The sequence below is a fragment of the Bufo bufo genome, chromosome 2 (genome assembly GCF_905171765.1).
Source record: "Bufo bufo chromosome 2, aBufBuf1.1, whole genome shotgun sequence".
NCBI lineage: Eukaryota > Metazoa > Chordata > Amphibia > Anura > Bufonidae > Bufo > Bufo bufo.
The window spans coordinates 572,551,042-572,572,370 of record NC_053390.1 but is presented as its reverse complement, the minus strand read 5'-3'; the positions used below and the strand labels follow the sequence as shown (position 1 = coordinate 572,572,370).

The following is a 21,329-nucleotide window of genomic DNA, read 5'->3' as shown; positions in this document are numbered from 1 at the left end:
AAACCTGAGACATGAGCAAGGAACGGACACCTGATTTGATTCTGTCGCGTTTGTCTTGTGGCAGACTGGCTGACATGGCACGTGAATCCAGAGAGATCCCCAAGAACGTGACAACCTGCGCAGGCCCTTCTGTTTTGTGTTCGGCCACTGGAATGTTTAACTCCTTGAAGACCTGCAAGAGAACCTGCAAGTCAACAGGTGCCTGTGAGGGTTCTTCGATCAACAGAAAATCATCCAGGTAGTGAATGACACTCTGGCAACCCTGTTCCAACAAAATCCATTCCAGTGCCTGCGCTAACCTGTCAAACAGACTGGGGCTGCTCTAGGAACCAAACGTCAACTTGGTGGTGAAATAGTACGCATCTCTCCATTTGATGCCATGCCACTGCCAGAGATATGGGCTAATGGGCAGCAGTTTGAACGCATCAGAGACATCTGCTTTGGACAGCCAAGCCCCCATGCCTGTCTTGAAGAATGACCTGGATAGCCTGGTCTACGGAAGTATACTTCAAGGAAAATTCCTCGGACGGAATCAACAAGTTGAGACTAGGAACGTGGGAAGAATGTGGAGCAGACAAATCATAAATCAAACAAAATTTATTGGAATATTTTCCCTGCACCACCCCCACCGGGCTCACCCTCCAAGTGCAGAAAGGAGGGGACTGGAAAGGACCAATGATGAAACCCTTGTCCAGCTCAACTGCCAAGAGTGAATCCACCAGACCAGCATGTTTAGAAGCCGACTGCAAGTTGGGACATTCATGAGTCTGCTGGGGCAAGGTGATGAGCCCAGTGTGAAATCCCCGTGAAAACCCTTCCACCAGGAATGTACGGAACGGCTGAACCGGATGAAGCCGCAGCAGCTGGTCTAGTGCCTCCACATTCACCCGGCTCAGTCACGCCGGCTTCAATGTGCAGACCGTGACCGGATGTGCCCTAAAACATGTGGCACAGACATGCAGGAGCCTGCACTGGCTGAAGTTGCAGATGGCGTAGACCACTGCAAACAACACAACAAACACCACAACAACAAAAAAAAACGAAGAAAGAAAAAGAGGAGAGAAAAAAAAAAAAAAAAGACAACCTGTTAACCCTACGACCTGCTGCCCGTAAGCTGACAAACAAGATGACGGAATCTAAGCCCCTCCCCTTCCCCCCCCCCCCCCCCAGCAGCGTGAAACGATTGAACGAAAAGCCTTCGAGGCTGACAGGGAGTATGATAGTCGTTTCCACCGACGTATGAAGCGAGCCCGAGTTTGTGTGAATCTGTGACGTGGTAGATTAATTAAAAACGAATACTGCGGGCTAAAGAACCTACAGACGTGGTAGGTGATGTATGTAAGTATAGGATTTGTGGAAAACAGACCGTATGACGTATGACACTAGTCTACGAGATGAAACGGGGTGTGTATGTCGTGCGAGCGTGTAGCTGTATTGGCGGATGTACCTATGCTAGAGGTGTATGGATGAAGCTTGGTGGATAAAGGTTTTTTTTTGTTTTTTTTTCTTTATTTGAACAACCCACTTTTTTTTTTTTTTTTTTTACTTTATTTAACAATCCACTTGTACCCTTTTTTTTTTTTTTGTCAAACTGCCTGATGTGCGAACTATGTGTCTAAGGTATGTATGTAGTGTATGATGAGTGTCAAACATGTGCACAAGCAGCAACCTTGTAAGTAGGGTTGTCCCGATACCACTTTTTTAGGACCGAGTACAAGTACCGATACTTTTTTTCAAGTAGTCACCGATACCGAATACCGATACTTTTTTTAAATGTCATGTGACCGTTTTGGGGGATCTGTGGATCTGTGGATGACGCACTGTCATGTGGGGGATCTGTGGATGGCACTGTTATGGGGGACCTGTGGATGGCACTGTTATGGGGGACCTGTGGATGGCACTGTTATGGGGGACCTGTGGATGGCACTGTTATGGGGGATCTGTGGATGGCACTGTTATGGGGGATCTGTGGATGGCACTGTTATGGGGATCTGTGGATGGCACTGTTATGGGGGATCTGTGGATGGCACTGTTATGGGGATCTGTGGATGGCACTGTTATGGGGGATCTGTGGATGGCACTGTTATGGGGGATCTGTGGATGGCACTGTTATGGGGGATCTGTGGATGGCACTGTTATGGGGGATCTGTGGATGGCGCTGTTATGGGGATCTGTGGATGGTGCTGTTATGGGGGATCTGTGGATGGCACTGTTATGGGGATCTGTGGATGGCACTGTTATGGGGATCTGTGGATGGCACTGTTATGGGGGATCTGTGGATGGCACTGTTATGGGGGATCTGTGGATGGCGCTGTTATGGGGATCTGTGGATGGTGCTGTTATGGGGGATCTGTGGATGGCACTGTTATGGGGATCTGTGGATGGCACTGTTATGGGGGATCTGTGGATGGCACTGTTATGGGGGATCTGTGGATGGCACTGTTATGGGGATCTGTGGATGGTACTGCTATGGGGTGGGATATCTGTGGATGGCATTGTTATGGGGTGGGGGGATCTGAGGATGGCATTGTTATTTGGTGGGGGATCTGTGGATGGTGCTGTTATAGGGGATCTGTGGATGGAACTGTTATGGGGAGGATCTGTGGATGACACTGCTATATGTCATCCACAGATCCCCCTCATAACAGTGTCCCCCAATACACCGGGCCCCGCCGCTCACCGAAGTATTTATAAACGTGAATCCTTATCCTGTTATTAAGTTGAACTAACGCTGCCCTCTCCCATGTTCCCCTGTATCCCCACAGCACTTACTTAAGCTTCCATAGCAGGCAGAGCGGACGGCACCAGTAACGTCACTCACTGACGTCGCGCGTCTGCTCCGCCTGCTTCACTCATAAAGTGGGCGGAGCAGGCGCTCTACGTCAGTGAGTGACGTTACTGCTGCCGTCTTCTCTGCCTGCTATGGAAGCTTAAGTAAGTGCTATGGGGATACAGGGGAACATGGGAGAGGGCAGCGTTAGTTCAACTTAATAACAGGATAAGGATTCACGTTTATAAATACTTTGGTGAGCGGCGGGGCCCGGTGTAAGAGTACAGTGACTGCACCGGGCCCCGCCCATAGTTACGCCCATAGTATTCTATTTATGTATCGGGGCGGGGTATCGGCGGCTGAGTACCGCCGAGAAAACTCGGAATCGGTCCCGATACCGATACTAGTATCGGTATCGGGACAACCCTACTTGTAAGTAATCAACTCAGTAATGGCACCAGGACCCAGCTGACGGAATCTAAGCCCCTCCCCCCCCCCCCCCCCCCCCCCCCCCAGCAGCGTGAAACGATTGAACGAAAAGCCTTCGAGGCTGACAGGGAGTATGATAGTCGTTTCCACTGACGTATGAAGCGAGCCCGAGTTTGTGTGAACCTGTGACGTGGCAGATTAATTAAAAACGAATACTGCGGGCTAAAGAACCTACAGACGTGGTAGGTGATGTATGTAAGTATAGGATTTGTGGAAAACAGACCGTATGACGTATGACACTAGTCTACGAGATGAAACGGGGTGTGTATGTCGTGCGAGCGTGTAGCTGTATTGGCGGATGTACCTATGCTAGAGGTGTATGGATGAAGCTTGGTGGATAAAGTTTTTTTTTTTTTTTTTTCTTTATTTGAACAACCCACTTTTTTTTTTTTTTTTTTTTACTTTATTTAACAATCCACTTGTACCCTTTTTTTTTTTTTTTTTTTCCGTCAAACTGCCTGATGTGCGAACTATGTGTCTAAGGTATGTACAGTCATGTGAAAAAATTAGGACACCCTTTGAAAGCATGTGGTTTTTTGTAACATTTTTAATAAATGGTTATTTCATCTCCGTTTCAACAATACAGAGAGATTAAAGTAATCCAACTAAACAAAGAAAACTGAAGAAAAGTCTTTTCAAGATCTTCTGTAAATGTCATTCTACAAAAATGCCTATTCTAACTGAGGAAAAAGATAGGACACCCTCACATGTATTCCCTCTTAAATTGGCTCAGATCTCACACAGGTATATCACACCAGGTGCACATAATTAGTAGATCGTTACTCTGCATGTTGAATGAGGCTTGCCCTATTTAAACCTCAGACATTTAGTTTGGTGTGCTCCTGACTGTTGAAGTGAGAGTGAGCACCATGGTGAGAGCAAAAGAGCTTTCAGAGGACTTCAGAAAAAAGATTGTAGCAGCCTATGAGTCTGGGAAGGGATTTAAAAAGATCTCAAAAGATTTTGAAATCAGCCATTCCACTGTCCGGAAGATAGTCTACAAGTGGAGGGCTTTCAAAACAACTGCCAACATGCCCAGGACTGGTCGCCCCAGCAAGTTCACCCCAAGAGCAGACCGCAAGATGCTAAAAGAGGTATCCAAAAACCCTAAAGTGTCATCTCGAGAACTACAGCAGGCTCTGGTTACTGTTGATGTAGAAGTACATGCCTCTACAATCAGAAAGAGACTGTACAAGTTTAACTTGCATGGGAGGTGTGCAAGGAGGAAACCTTTGCTTTCCAAGAGAAACATCGAGGCCAGACTGACATTTGCCAGCGATAAAGTTGACAAAGACCAGGACTTCTGGAATAATGTTCTTTGGACAGATGAGTCCAAAATTGAATTATTTGGACACAACAGCAGAGGACATGTTTGGCGTAAACCAAACACAGCATTCCAAGAAAAGAACCTCATACCAACTGTGAAGCATGGAGGTGGAAGTGTCATGGTTTGGGGCTGCTTTGCTGCAGCAGGACCTGGTCAGCTCACCATCATAGAATCCACGATGAATTCTACTGTGTATCAGAAGGTGCTTGAAGAACATGTGAGACCATCAGTTAGAAAATTAAAGCTGAAGCGGAACTGGACCATGCAACATGACAATGACCCAAAACATACTAGTAAATCAACCAAAGATTGGCTGAAAAAGAAGAAATGGAGAGTCCTGGAATGGCCAAGTCAAAGTCCAGATTTGAATCCCATTGAGATGCTGTGGGGTGACTTGAAAAGGGCTGTACGTGCAAGAAACCCCTCAAACATCTCACAGCTGAAAAAGTTCTGCATTGAGGAGTGGGGTAAAATTTCCTCAGACCGATGTCGAAGACTGGTAGATGGCTACAAGAACCGTCTCACTGCAGTTATTTCAGCCAAAGGAGGTAACACTCGCTATTAGGGGCAAGGGTGTCCTATCTTTTTCCTCAGTTAGAATAGGCATTTTTGTAGAATGACATTTACAGAAGATCTTGAAAAGACTTTTCTTCAGTTTTCTTTGTTTAGTCGGATTACTTTAATCTCTCTGTATTGTTGAAACGGAGATGAAATAACCATTTATTAAAAATGTTACAAAAAACCACATGCTTTCAAAGGGTGTCCTAATTTTTTCACAAGACTGTATGTAGTGTATGTGATGAGTGTCAAACATGTGCACAAGCAGCAACCTTGTAAGTAATCAACTCAGTAATGGCACCAGGACCCAGCTGCCAGAGTTTAACCTGCTGAGCCCAGATGACTCGCAGCCCCTGTATGAACTTAGATACAGGTTATGCTGAGACAGGCAATGAGCTCCAACTATGTGACAATGCTGCCCATTGGTGCCAAAGCTTGAATTGCATGTGCCTGAACGCAGTGAGGAGAAGCGATCCTCCGGCACACTTCCCCCTCTCTACACACCCTCCTACCCTCCTCCACGTTGCCACGCTCCCCAAACAAAGCAGTTATCATGGAAAACGACCTGAACAGCTTGCAGACTGAAGTGAAAGGTACACCCGGCTTCTCTGAGATCCGACTCGTGCAGGACGCTTGCTGATGACGTCACACCCGGAAGTAGCAGACGTCCGAATGCCGACGTGCTGCCTGGGAGAGCCAGACTGCTTAAGACAGGTACCGGCCCCTCCCACAAATCCAGGCTGCCTGGGAGAGCCAGACTGCTTAAGACAGGTACCGGCCCCTCCCACAAATCCAGGCTAGCCTGCGGCCAGCCTTAACACATCTAGACTTCACTTAGAATGACCCACATGTAGACACGTGCTTCTTATGTGTAACATGTGAGAAGTTATATATCTAACAAAGAAAAAATGTGGGTGATTCAGTCAGCACAACCCTGTATGCAGGTGCACATCGCTATGGCGAAATACATATACAAACGCAAAATACAAATGCAATAGCACTCTGCAACCAGCATTCTGCCCTGCCTCTATGCTGGATGAGGCATTGGTGTACATTTTGGCCAAAGCGTAATAAGCCACTCACCACGTCAAGGTCGCCTATATGAGTGGTCCCTAACACTAGTTCCTACCTGTTATGGGCCATGACAGCCACACAAAGTCCAGGGAATGCAGGTACAGCATGCACGCCAAGCACACTCTGCTTTTAACCCCATCCGGTTCTATTACAGCTTTCATCGGATCCAGGGATGCAAGTACCAACATGCATGCTGAGCCCACTATATACTTCTCCTGGAGACAATTGGCTACTGGTAGGTGCTATATAAGCAGACTCAGTTTTATACTGACTTTAAAACCAGCCTCCAGGACAGACTAACTGGTCAGGTGTGCATGACTGCATGGAGATCGCCACGCCTCCAATATATACTACAAAGAAAAAAATGTGGGTGATTCAGTCAGCACAACCCTGTATGCAGGTGCACATCGCTATGGCGAAATACATATACAAACGCAAAATACAAATGCAATAGCACTCTGCAACCAGCATTCTGCCCTGCCTCTATGGTGGATGAGGCATTGGTGTACATTTTGGCCAAAGCGTAATAAGCCACTCACCACGTCAAGTTCACCTCTGAGTGGTCCCTAACACTAGTTCCTACCTGTTATGGGCCATGACAGCCACACAAAGTCCAGGGAATGCAGGTACAGCATGCACGCCAAGCACACTCTGCTTTTAACTTCATCCGGTGCCATTACAGCTTTCATCGGATCTAGGGATGCAAGTACCAACATGCATGCTGAGCCCACTATATACTTCTCCTGGAGCCAAATGGCTACTGGTAGGTGCTATATAAGCAGACTCAGTTTTATACTGACTTTAAAACCAGCCTCCAGGACAGACTAACTGGTCAGGTGTGCATGACTGCATGGAGATCGCCAAGCCTCCAATATATACTACAAAGAAAAAATGTGGGTGATTCAGTCAGCACAACCCTGTATGCAGGTGCACATCGCTATGGCGAAATACATATACAAACGCAAAATACAAATGCAATAGCACTCTGCAACCAGCATTCTGCCCTGCCTCTATGCTGGATGAGGCATTGGTGTACATTTTGGCCAAAGTGTAATAAGCCACTCACCACGTCAAGGTCGCCTCTATGAGTGGTCCCTAACACTAGTTCCTACCTGTTATGGGCCATGACAGCCACACAAAGTCCAGGGAATGCAGGTACAGCATGCACGCCAAGCACACTCTACTTTTAACCCCATCCGGTGCCATTACAGCTTTCATCGGATCCAGGGATGCAAGTACCAACATGCATGCTGAGCCCACTATATACTTCTCCTGGAGCCAAATGGCTACTGGTAGGTGCTATATAAGCAGACTCAGTTTTATACTGACTTTAAAACCAGCCTCCAGGACAGACTAAACTGGTCAGGTGTGCATGACTGCATGGGGATCGCCATGCCTCCAATATATACTACAAAGAAAAAATGTGGGTGATTCAGTCAGCACAACCCTGTATGCAGGTGCACATCGCTATGGCGAAATACATATACAAACGCAAAATACAAATGCAATAGCACTCTGCAACCAGCATTCTGCCCTGCCTCTATGCTGGATGAGGCATTGGTGTACATTTTGGCCAAAGCGTAATAAGCCACTCACCACTCCCTGGACTTTGTGTGGCTGTCATGGTCCATATCAGGTAGGAACTAGTGTTAGGGACCACTCATAGAGGCGACCTTGACGTGGTGCGTGGCTTATTACGCTTTGGCCAAAATGTACACCAATGCCTCATCCAGCATAGAGGCAGGGCAGAATGCTGGTTGCAGAGTGCTATTGCATTTGTATTTTGAAGTTATATATCTAGACTTCACTTATAATGATCCACGTGTAGACACGGCTTCTTATGTGTAACATGTGAGAAGTTACATGTAGACATCTAGGGAGCTATAGCACTTGTAATGATCCACGTGTAGACACGGCGTCTTATGTGTAACATGTGGAAAGTTATATATCTAGACTTCAATTATATTGACCCACGTGTAGACATGGCTTCCTATGTGTAACATGTGAGAAGTTATATATCTAGACTTCACTTATAATGATCCATGTGTAGACACGTGCTTCTTATGTGTAACATGTGGAAAGCTATATATCTAGACTTCACTTATAATGACCCACGTGTAGACACGGCTTCCTATGTGTAACATGTGAGAAGTTATATATCTAGACTTCACTTATAATGATCCACGTGTAGACACGGCTTCCTATGTGTAACATGTGAGAAGTTATATATCTAGACTTCACTTATAATGATCCACGTGTAGACACGGCTTCTTATGTGTAACATGTGACATCTAGGGAGCTATAGCACTTGTAATGATCCACGTGTAGACACATGTTTCTTGCATTTGTTATCTCCTGAAATAAAAATTGACATGGAAATGAAAGTCCCCAAATTGTCATCTTGTTGGATATATTGCAATGCTCAGATGCTAGATTTCCAAAGGAGACAACTCTGAGTAACCGCCAGTGGCATTACAGCATAGTATAGGGGTCAGAATTACTTTAGAGGGTCTGAAATTAAGTCTCAATTTGAGGTTTGACTTAATTTTGGTATATTGTCTGTGATCTGATCTGTATTAAAGGGGTTTTCCGAGATTTTTATACTGATGACCTATCCTAGGTCATGAATATTTCTGATCATGGGGTCCGACACCCTGGACCCCCACCGATCAGCTGTTTTAAGAATGCAGTGGCCCTTGCAGTTTCTCATTGCTCACGAAGCCCAGCGCCGTACGTTGTATAGCGGCTGCATTTGGTATCTCAGCTCATCTCCATTCACTGAGGCCGAGCTGTGCCTAGGCCATGTGACTGATGAACCTAATGTCATATGGCCTAGGAAAAGCTGGAGAAGGCCCTTCTCAAACAGGTAATCGCAAGTGTCCCGGGTGTCGGAGCCACACCGAACATATATTGATGACCTATCCAGAATTTATTAATTTTCTTCTTTGGCGTAGGGCCTGGCTGCATTTTGGGGCCAGAAATAATATTAGGGTCTGGTCTGAGGTCTGAATATGTTTCAAGGACTGGTCTAGAGCTTGAATTAATTTTCAAGTCTAATAAATTTACAGATAATGTTGGGGTACAAAATAAAAAAACTGATAAGGGGGCGTTCACACCACTGCTAGTAATTTCTGTTCTGCTCCGTTATGGGAGCAGAACAGCAAAAAAAACAGAACTTCCGGATTCAGCACATAAATGAGCCGAACGGATGGGAACAGACTCCTTTGACCACAGTGGAGTCCGTTCACTTTCCGTTTGGGAGCCTGTTCATTTACTGGACAAAAAAGTCCTGCATGTAGGACTTTTTTGCCCAGTCTTTTACCAGAATCAGTGACAGAGGCCCTGAACGGAGCCTGCAACATAGATGTGAACAAGCCCTGGTGGTGATCCTGGTTGTTTGACTCCCTGCCCCCTTCGCCAGCTGCCTCTCCTGCTGCCTTGTAGTGGAAGAAGAGGCCATGATGGTCCGTGGAGATACCCTTTAAATACATTGTTCAAACATGCTTTAGTTTTTTCCCTTTGTATCAGCTTTTCTTACATGTTCTCAATATAACGGTATAGATCATTTTGTAATCAGACTTGATGGCGTCTTGGGCGGTATCGGGTTAGGCAAGACCAGCTCCATATGTGGCGGCAGCAGTTTGAGAGAAGTTGTGGTTTTCTCAAGTTTATTTAATGTATAGTGCTTAAAAGGGCATTTTCATCAAAGATTCTGTAATTATGGCTTACTACAAAGCCAAAGCATGCTGTAGTATTTTCATCCTTCCATCAGCTTTCTAAATGTAATCTATGGCTCAGGATGGCAGGACAGCCACATAAAATGTGTCTGCAGCAATTAGTGGTTATGTTGAAAGCAGATTGAAGCTGTACATTTCTGTCTATACTTAACTGTAAAGTGCACAGTACACAGCAGCAGTTATACTCTAATGTGTATGTGGAACATATCATTGGCAAGAGTACACATGTATTATAGCTTGAGACCGATAAAGTGACACAGGCAGGGGTTGTCACATGAATACAGTCTCCTTTTTAACTGTGGAGAAATGGAGAACCGCACTCTAAGGCTGGGTTCACATGAGCGTGTCCGGATTAGTTCCGGATGCGTCCCGGTGTGTTGCGGCAAACCCGCGCGAGTAGGAATGCAATTGCAGTCAGTTTTGACTGCGATTGCGTTCCGATGTTCAGTTTTTATCGTGCGTGTGCAATGTGTTTTGCACGCGCGTGATAAAAAACCGACTATAGTACCCAGACCCGAACTTCTTCACAGAAGTTCAGGTTTGGGTTCGGTGTTGTGTAGATGTTATTATTTTCCCTTATAACATGGTTATAAGGGAAAATAATAGCATTCTGAAAACAGAATGCATAGAAACATAGAAACATAGAATGTGTCGGCAGATAAGAACCATTTGGCCCATCTAGTCTGCCCAATATACTAAATACTATGGATAGCCCCCGGCCCTATCTTATATGAAGGATGGCCTTATGCCTATCCCATGCATGCTTAAACCCCTTCACTGTATTTGCAACTACCACTTCTGCAGGAAGGCTATTCCATGCATCCACTACTCTCTCAGTAAAGTAATACTTCCTTATATTACTTTTAAACCTTTGCCCCTCTAATTTAAAACTGTGTCCTCTTGTGGTAGTTTTTCTTCTTTTAAATATGCTCTCTTCCTTTACCGAGTTGATTCCCTGTATGTATTTAAAAGTTTCTATCATATCCCCTCTGTCTCTTCTTTCTTCCAAGCTATACATATTAAGGTCCTTTAACCTTTCCTGGTAAGTTTTATCCTGCAATCCATGTACTAGTTTAGTAGCTCTTCTCTGAACTCTCTCTAGAGTATCTATATCCTTCTGGAGATATGGCCTCCAGTACTGCGCACAATACTCCAAGTGAGGTCTCACCAGTGTTCTGTACAGCGGCATAAGCACTTCACTCTTTCTACTGCTTATACCTCTCCCTATACATCCAAGCATTCTGCTGGCATTTCGTGCTGCTCTATTACATTGTCTTCCCACCTTTAAGTCTTCTGAAATAATTACTCCTAAATCCCTTTCCTCAGATACTGAGGTCAGGACTGTGTCAAATATTCTATATTCTGCCCTTGGGTTTTTACGCCCCAGGTGCATTATCTTGCACTTATCCACATTAAATTTCAGTTTCCAGAGTTCTGACCATTCTTCTAGTTTTCCTAAATCCTTTTCCATTTGGCGTTTCCCTCCAGGAACATCAACCCTGTTACATATCTTTGTGTCATCAGCAAAAAGACAAACCTTACCAGCGAGGCCTTTTGCAATATCACTTATGAAGATATTAAACAAAATCGGTCCCAGTACAGATCCCTGTGGAACCCCACTGGTAACATGACCTTGTTTTGAATGTTCTCCATTGACTACAACCCTCTGTTGTCTGTCACTCAGCCACTGCCTAATCCACTCAACAATATGGGAGTCCATGCTCAATGACTGCAGTTTATTGATAAGTCTTCTATGTGGGACAGTGTCAAAAGCCTTACTAAAATCTAGATATGCGATGTCTACTGCACCTCCACCGTCTATTATTTTATTCACCCAGTCAAAAAAATCTATAAGATTTGTTTGACATGATCTCCCTGAAGTAAACCCATGTGGTTTTTCATCTTGCAATCCATGGGATTTTAGATGTTCCACAATCCTATCCTTTAATAGGGTTTCCATTAATTTGCCTACTATTGATGTCAGACTCACTGGTCTATAGTTGCTCGATTCCTCCCTACTACCTTTCTTGTGAATGGGCACGACATTTGCCAATTTCCAATCTTCCGGGACGACTCCTGTTACTAATGATTGGTTAAATAAATCTGTTAACGGTTTTGCCAGCTCACCACTAAGCTCTTTTAATAATTTTGGGTGTATCTCATCAGGCCCCTGTGACTTATTTGTCTTCACCTTAGACAGCAAACTTAGAACATCTTCCTCTGTAAAGATACATGCATCAAATGATTTATTAGTCATCCTTTCTAGTGGAGGTCCTTCTCCTTCTTCATAGTAAGTGATCAGTTGAGGGTTAAAAAAAATAAAAAAAATTAACTCACCTTCTCCTGTTGTTCGCGTAGTTCTCCCGGTCTTTAGTTCTTTAAAAGATAAACTATGGGCTAAAGGACCTTTGGTGACGTCAGATCACATGCTCCAATCACATGGTCCATCACCGCGGTGATGGACCATGTGATTGGAGCATGTGATCTTACGTCACCAAAAGTCCTTTAGCCCATAGTTCATCTTTTGAGAAGTAAAGAAGAGACCGGGACTTACGCGAACAAACGGAGAAGGTGAGTTAATTATTTTTTTTTTTTTTTTTTTTAACCCTCAACTGATCACTTACTATGCATTCTGTTTTCAGAATGCTATTATTTTCCCTTATAACCATGTTATAAGGGAAAATAATACAGTGAATAGACTGTCACCTAGCAACCATGCGTGAAAATCGCACAGCATCCGCACTTGCTTGCGGATGCTTGCGATTTTCACGCAACCCCATTCACTTCTATGGGGCCTGCGTTGCGTGAAAAACGCAGAATATAGAGCATGCTGCGATTTTCACGCAACGCACAAGTGACGCGTAAAAATCACCGCTCATCTGAACAGCCCCATAGAAATGAATGGGTCAGGATTCAGTGCGGGTGCAATACGTTCACCTACCGCATTGCACCCGCGCGGAATACTCGACCGTGTGAACGCAGCCTAAGGGCTGTTTCACACGGGCGTTGCGGGAAAATGTGCGGGTGCGTTGCGGGAACACCCGCGATTTTTTCCGCGCGAGTGCAAAACATTGTAAGGCCTCTTTCACACGGGCGTCATGTTTTGGGCCGGATGCGTTCAGGGTGCGTTCAGTGAAACTCGCACTATTTTGCAAGCAAGTTCAGTCAGTTTTGTCTGCGATTGCGTTCAGTTGTTTAGTTTTTTCCGCGCGGGTGCAATGCGTTTTGATGCGTTTTTCACGCGCGTGATAAAATACTGAAGGTTTACAAACAACATCTCTTAGCAACCATCAGTGAAAAACGCATCGCACCCGCATTTGCTTGCGGATGCAATGCGTTTTTCACGCAGCCCCATTCACTTCTATGGGGCCAGGGCTGCGTGAAAAACGCAGAATATAGAACATGCTGCGATTTTTACGCAACGCAGAACTGATGCGTGAAAAACAACGCTCATGTACACAGACCCATTGAAATGGATGGGTCAGGATTCAGTGCGGGTGCTATGCATTCACGTCACGCATTGCACCCGCGCGGAAAACTCGCTCGTGGGAAAGGGGCCTAATGCGTTTTGCACTCGCGTGAGAAAAATCACGCATGTTTGGTACCCTTCTTCACAGAAGTTCGGGTTTGGGTTAGGTGTTGTGTAGATGTTATTATTTTCCCTTATAACATGGTTATAAGGGAAAATAATAGCATTCTGAATACAGAATGCTTAGTAGGTGATCAATTGAGGGTTAAAAAAAAAATTCTAAATTAACTCACCTTCTACTCTTGTTCGCGTAGTTCCCGGTCTCTTCTTTACTTCTTTAATGATGAGCTGTGGGCTAAAGGACCTTTGGTGACGTCAGATCACATGCTCCAATCACATGGTCCATCACCACGGTGATGGACCATGTGATTGGAGCATGTGATCTGACGTCACCACAGGTCCTAGCCGATAGTTCATCTTTTAAGAAGTAAAGAAGAGATCGGGAACTACACGAACAAGAGGAGAAGGTGAGTTAATTTTTTTTTTAACCATCAATTGATCACCTACTAAGCATTCTGTATTCAGAATGCTATTATTTTCCCTTATAACCATGTTATAAGGGAAAATAATACAGTGAACAGACTGTCACCTAGCAACCATGCGTGAAAATCGCACCGCATCCGCACTTGCTGCGATTTTCACGCAACGCACAAGTGATGTGTGAAAATCACTGCTCATGTGAACAGCCCCATAGAAATGAATGGGTCGGTATTCAGTGCGGGTGCAATGCGTTCACCTCACGCATCGCATCCGCGCGGAATACTCGCCCGTGTGAAAGGGCCTAAGGGCTGTTTCACACGAGTGAGTCCATTGCGGTAATCGCGCTCCGTGTGTGAGTGTGATCCTCCGCTCTGGACTTGCAGGAGCGCACGGCATTATCATGATTTATAATGCTGTGTGTCTCTGCTTGCCGTTATTTCTACAGAATCATACTGACAGCTTTATGTCATTATGATTCTGTGGAAAAAAGGCCAAGCAGAGGCACATAGCATTATAAATCATGATAATGCTGTGCGCTCCTGCAAGTCCAGAGCGGAGGATCACACTCACACACGGAGCGCGATTACCGCAATGGACTCACTCGTGTGAAACAGCCCTAAAGGTTTTCTGGTGCCAACAAGGGCTGGATTAGCCACGATACATGTAGTAAAGATTGAGGCACTCCGATCATTCAGCTTTGCATTTCAGAAAAAGTTTATTAATACATTAGTTTCATAGTCCAGTTGCCCAATTTTCACATCAAACTTAGGTAAAGAAAAATGACCGAACGTTTCAGCCTCAATGGACCTTCCTCAGTGGTCAAATTTTGTCTGTTAGGCATGTGGGGCGAATGGCAGGGCGCTGGATGTGCCTTTTTAACTGTAGGCCTGATTGGCATGGGCTTCTCTAGCCCCCGGTGTCAGCTGCCATCATCGGGACAAGCTGCATGTAGCCATCCAGTTTCCTGTTTATTGCATGGGGGGGCCTGGTCTACCATCTCTATTATGGCACAGGGGACATCCTCTATAGCTACCATATTCCGTAACAGAGCCCATTAAAGAGGTTGTCCCACCATAAGGACTTATCCCTTATCCTGTCAACTGCTGGAACCCTTGCCGATCACAATAGGAGTGAATGGTGCGAAGGTCACGCAGGTGTTTTACTGCTTTCTGAAGAGAAACATTTATAATATTTTATCAAATGAGAAGAAAGGGTGCAAATGAGCTCTTAACAAGTTCTGCCTTTAATGCCACCAGATATAAGGCAGCTATCCTACTAGTCAATGTTCAACTAGCAGGTCTTGAGACATGACTTGTATAATAATGAAGCCAGCATCTCATCTGCAGACAGCTGTTTCGGGGTCATTGCCCCTCATCAGTGCAGAGCAGAGAGTACTGGCTTAACTGGGTGAGTGGCCTAAGGCTACTTTCACAATATCGTTTTTGCTGGATCAGTTACTGATAATACAACCGTCTGCATCCGTTATGAATGAATCCGATTGTATTATCTTTAACATTGCCAAGACGGATTGAAAGTCACCATTGAAAGTCAATGGGGGACACATCTGTTTTCTATTGTGTCAGTTAAACTGATCCGTCCCCATTGACTTGCATTGTGGGTCATGACGGATCCGTCTTGCTCCGCATCCCATGACAGAAAAAAAAACGCAGCATGCTGCGGTTTGCTCTCCGGTATGGGAACGCAACCAAATGGAACGGAATGCGTTTTGGAGCACTCCGTTCTGTTCAGTTACATTTTTTCCCCATTGACAATGAATAAGGACAAAACGGAAGTGTTTTTTTTTCCTGTATTGAGCCCCTATGACGGATCTCAATACCGGAAAATAGAAATGCAAGTGTGAAAGTAGCCTAAGTCAGGATTTAGGGGGGTACTATAGCTCCTTATGGAGAACGCCTTAATCTGAGTCGTTTTTTAGGCCATATATGCTCCTCTGTAATTGCGGGAAGAAGGTATTCAAATGAGCTCTTAGCAATGAAATAAAAGAGGTCCTAGATATTATTCTTGTAGATGATGCTCTTTTGTGGTGTATCACTAGTTCACATGAACTTCAGCCTAGACCTTGCTCTATATTCCTCTCCATGGTCTTATCCCATTGCCTCTGTCTCTGGAGCTTTTATTTCCAACATAGTGACCTTGCAGGTTCATACATTTTATATTTTTCTTTAATTTACAGTCAGGTCCATTAATATTGGGACATTGACACAATTCTAACATTTTTGGCTCTATACACCACCACAATGGATTTGAAATGAAACTAACAAGATGTGCTTTAACTGCAGACTGTCAGCTTTAATTTGAGGGTATTTACATCCAAATCAGGTGAACGGTGTAGGAATTATAACCGTTTGCATATGTGCCTCCCACTTGTTAAGGGACCAAAAGTAATGGGACAATTGTCTTTTCAGCTGTTCCATGGCCAGGTGTGTGTTATTCCCTCATTATCCCAATTACAATGAGCAGATAAAAGGTCCAGAGTTAATTTCAAGTGTGCTATTTGCATTTGGAATCTGTTGCTGTCAACTCTCAAGATGAGATCCAAAGAGCTGTCACTATCAGGGAAGCAAGCCATCATTAGGCTGAAAAAACAAAACAAACCCATCGGAGAAATAGCAAAAACATTAGGTGTGGCCAAAACAACAGTTTGGAGCATTCTTAAAAAGAAGGAACGCACTGTGAGCTCAGCAACACCAAAAGACCCGGAAGACCACGGAAAACAAGTGTGGTGGATGAACGAATAATTCTTTCCCTGGTGAAGAAAACTCCCTTCACAACAGTTTGCCAGATCAAGAACACTCTCCAGGAGGTAGGTGTATGTGTGTCAAAGTCGACAATCAAGAGAAGACTTCACCAGAGTGAATACAGAGGGTTCACCACAAGATATACACCATTGGTGAGCCTCAAAAACCGGAAGGCCAGATTAGAGTTTGCCAAACGACATCTAAAAAAGCCTTCGCAGTTCTGGAACAACATCCTATGGATGGATGAGACCAAGATCAACCTGTACCAGAGTGATGGGAAGAGAAGAGTATGGAGAAGGAAAGGAACTGCTCATGATCCTAAGCATACCACCTCATCAGTGAACCATGGTGGTGGTAGTGTCATGGCGTGGGCATGTATGGCTGCCAATGGAACTAGTTCTCTTGTATTTATTGATGATGTGACTGCTGACAAAAGCAGCAGGATGAATTCTAAAGTGTTTCGGGCAATATTATCTGCTCATATTCAGCCAAATGCTCCAGAACTCATTGGACGGCGCTTCACAGTGCAGATGGACAATGACCCAAAGCATACTGCAAAAGCAACCAAAGAGTTTTTTAAGGGAAAGAAGTGGAATGTTATGCAATGGCCAAGTCAATCACCTGACCGGAATCCGATTGAGCATGCATTTCACTTGCTGAAGACAAAACTGAAGGGAAAATGCCCCAAGAACAAGCAGGAACTGAAGACAGTTGCAGTAGAGGCCTGGCAGAGCACCACCAGGGATGAAACCCAGCGTCTGGTGATGTCTATGCGTTCCAGACTTCAGGCTGTAATTGACTGCAAAGGATTTGCAATCAAGTATTAAAAAGTGAAAGTTTGATTTATGATTATTATTGTGTCCCATTACTTTTGGTCCCTTAACAAGTGGGAGGCACATATGTAAACTGTTGTAATTCCTACACCGTTCACCTGATTTGGATGTAAATACCCTCAAATTAAAGCTGACAGTCTGCAGTTAAAGCACATCTTGTTCGTTTCATTTCAAATCCATTGTGGTGGTGTATAGAGCCAAAAATGTTAGAATTGTGTTGATGTCCCAATATTTATGGACCTGGCTGTAGTTACTCAGGGAAAGAAAGCAGATTAAGGCCACAGTGTTCCCTCAGTCTTAGAAGCACATGGGTATCTATATCAGCTCTGCAGTTTGTAACCTTCCCCCCACCCCGGCAACACCTGATATCTCAGCTTCCAGGACCATCGTGTGGTATGGGTGGATGAATTTGAGAACTACCGATACTGTTTTTATCTTTTGTAATATGGATGGATCTTGAGTATCTTGATATTGCACAATACATTATTTCCTCTGGTTTCTCCATGCTGCACAAGAACTACATTGTAAAGCAATAACTGTTTTCCATATGTGCGCCTTAGAGGAAAATTGACTTCTTATGTGTTGGGAAGAGCGACATAGTCCAGAAACCTTCTCATGCATTACAATATGGCAGTTGTTGTAGCCGAAGCGAAATCATCTTCATAAACAGTAGCTCTGCGGAGCGTAGAGAATGAGAGGCTCAGAATATACAGCAGATTTTCCCATCATTATGTTACACTGGAGCGTCATATAACAATTTTTTTTTTCCAGGCCAGGAAAAAGCCTTAGACTCATAAAACTACCTACATAGCATTTACAGCCATGACTCATGCTGGTTACACGACATACTACTTCTCTTCACAGCATGTTTGGGCTATACAGTTACGTTTTTTTATTTTATTTTTAAGGAGACCTACTGCAAACTTTTTAGACTACGTTCACACCAGCGTTTTGGCGTGAATGTTTCCGTTTGTGAGATTCGTTTCAGGGCTCTAACAAGCGGTCCAAAACTGATCAGTTTGCCTCCGTTCCCTCTCCATTCCGCTATGGAGGCGTACACCAAAACATTGCCTGCAGCGTTTTGGTGTCCGCCTGACGATGAGGTGCCAAACGGATCTGTCCTGACACACAATTGAAGTCAATGGGGATGGATCCGTCTGTAATGGCTCCGTCTGAGGCAGATCCGTTGCAATTCGTTTTGCTTAACTGAGCATGCTACATAAATGTCACCACCCCCAGCAAACATTGCGGCCATTTTGGAAGAAGTTCTCAGCAAACAGGTATGTATAGAAAGATCTATCTATCTATCTATCTATCTATCTATCTATCTATCTATCTATCTATCTATCTATCTATCTATCTATCTATCTTTCATCTATCTATCTTCCTGGCATTGGGGGCAGATTATGGCACTGGGATGCGGGTGCTTGGACAGATGTCACACAGGTGTGGGGGTGATGGCAAGGTGGGGGGGAAAGATGGCACATAGGTGGGCAAGTTTGGTGGGAACGAGGCACTGTGGGTAATGGAACAGGGGGCAGATTATTGCACTGTGGTGGGGGGTTGCTGCTGCAAAGATGGCACTGAGTGGGGGCAGATTGTCCATAGGTGTGCTGGGTGTCAGGGGGGGAAAGATGTACTATTTGGGGGTCATGCAATAGGGGGCCCATGATTGCAAAGGGGGGTGGGGGGCTTTTGTGAAGATGGCACAGAGGTGGTGCTGATGGCAAGTTTGGGGGGCACGAGGGACTGTTGGTGGGTCATGGAATAGGGGGTAGATTATTGCACTGGGGGGGGCAGGATGGCACCGAAAGGGGGCAGATTGCCGAGAGGTGTGGCTGATGGCAGGGGGGTGGAAGAGGCACTGTTTGGGGCTCACGTCATGTGGGCAGATTATGGCGGGGGTGTTGATTTGATGGTAATAGAGGAGGCAGATGGCACTGAGTGGGGGGCATATGCCAATGGGGCAGATTATGGCATGGGGGGAGTTGATGGCACTGGGAGGAGGGCAGATGGTACCGTGGAGGCAGATGGCAATACGGGGCTGCAGATGGCACTAAGGGTGGGCAGATGGCACTGAGGGGGGGCATCTCCATTCAAAAATGAAATTTTTTTTCGGGACAAAAAAAAACCTGTATCATAAAGTAAGTTATTAAAATAAATTTGTGACATCTATGTCAATTTTTGTGTATAGAGTGTTTAATCAACATTTACTTTTGTATTATGTCTCTACAGATGTCTGAAGCCTCAGAATATGATGCGCGAAGGCCACCCTGAAGGCGCCGTCGGATACAAGTGGTAAGTACAAGCGACAATAGTATTTTCTAATCCAATAAGACTCATAGCATTAATCATTATTTATCTTTGTTGTCTTCACCATCGACCAGCTCTGCCGCAGCAGCACCCTCACCTGCTGGGGTCGGCTCGTCACGGATCTCAGAGTCATGGAGGGGAGGTGGACATAGCACGGACCAGGACCAGCAGCAAGTAAGTAAATTTCTTTATATCTATATTAAAAAATATTATTATGTTTTTGCATTTATTTTTTTTGTTTATTATTTTTTTAGGAACCTTCAAGTAGAGCCGCCAGGCAGGATCCCCCAGTCTCCTCCAGAGCTTGTGGGAGAACCCGTGGCGGTCGGGGACGTGTAAGTGTCTAATACATAGTTTTAATTTGCATTTTTCTTTTGTACGCTCTATAATTTTTCTTTTCCTTTTTATTCCAGGGTTCCAGAGTCTCCATATAGACAACAAACTCCTTATCCAGCTGGTGGAGGCGTGTCCCGCTTTATGGGACCACACTGACCGCCACCATGCCGACCATCACCATACCCGGCGGCTCTGGAGGCAGAACTGTGATTCGTTGTTTACTGGTTGGGGGGATCTCAATGGGGCGGCTCAGAAAGAATGTGGTAAGTACAGCAATATGTAATTTTACCTAATTTATAATGTAAACTCAAGACCATGCTAATATTGTAATATATTTTTTTTTTTTCTGGGACCGCTTCAAGAGAGGTTATAACAAGGAAGTTCAGGCCCCGAGTGGATCCAGAGCCGCCATATGTGTACAGTGCTGCCTTGGGGTTCTTACGATGGATGCTGGCGCTTAGAAGGTAAATATATATTTTTTTCTCTCAAAATAAATGTAAAATGATTTTACTTTCCTCTCCCTCTGCATGCAAGGGGCTGTCTGAGACAAAGGATCGTTTGACACCTCTGTTTCATGCAGCCCCCTAGGGTCAGAGGGACAATTGTTCTCTACTTCTGACAGCAAGGGGCTGTCTGAGACAGAGGATCGTTTGACACCTCTGTTTCATGCAGCCCCCTAGGGTCAGAGGGACAATTGTTCTCTACTTCTGACAGCAAGGGGCTGTCTGAGACAGAGGATCGTTTGAGCACTCTGTTTCTCGCAGCCCCCTACATTTAGAGGTAGGCATAGCATATAACCTGGACGCAGTAATACAAGGGCTTTTTTTTTTTTTTCTCTCCACTGAACTGCCAGCAGCACCCGGGCACCTGAACCAGCTCTTGAAGCGGACCTGGAAATGTCAGCCATTCCCAGCCCTCCTGTCCCTCATACACTGGTTCGGGTCAGTCCTGGTCCCCTACCTGGTCCCTCTTTTCACCATACGCTCTCACATTGGAGACAAAATGTGAGAGCTATGTCGAATAGCAGGAGATCCGGTAGGAGCCATCGGGAGGATTATGGGAACCTTGTAGAGATCGATTCCAATGCTCTAGAATGTTTTGCCGATGAAATGAGGCGAGCGTTG

General features: G+C 45.0%; 1 protein-coding gene and 1 long non-coding RNA gene across 2 annotated transcripts in view; both read left to right on the top strand.

Annotated features, from left to right (window-relative positions):
• The window catches only part of TSPAN5 (tetraspanin 5), a 176,268-nt gene that overhangs the window by 14,929 nt on the left and 140,010 nt on the right, over nt 1-21,329 (top strand). The window lies entirely within an intron of this gene.
• Nucleotides 19,889-20,645, top strand: LOC120989829. The gene is made up of 4 exons (XR_005776329.1): nt 19,889-20,043; nt 20,124-20,204; nt 20,283-20,468; nt 20,568-20,645. It is a non-coding gene; the product is annotated as an uncharacterized LOC120989829 (long non-coding RNA).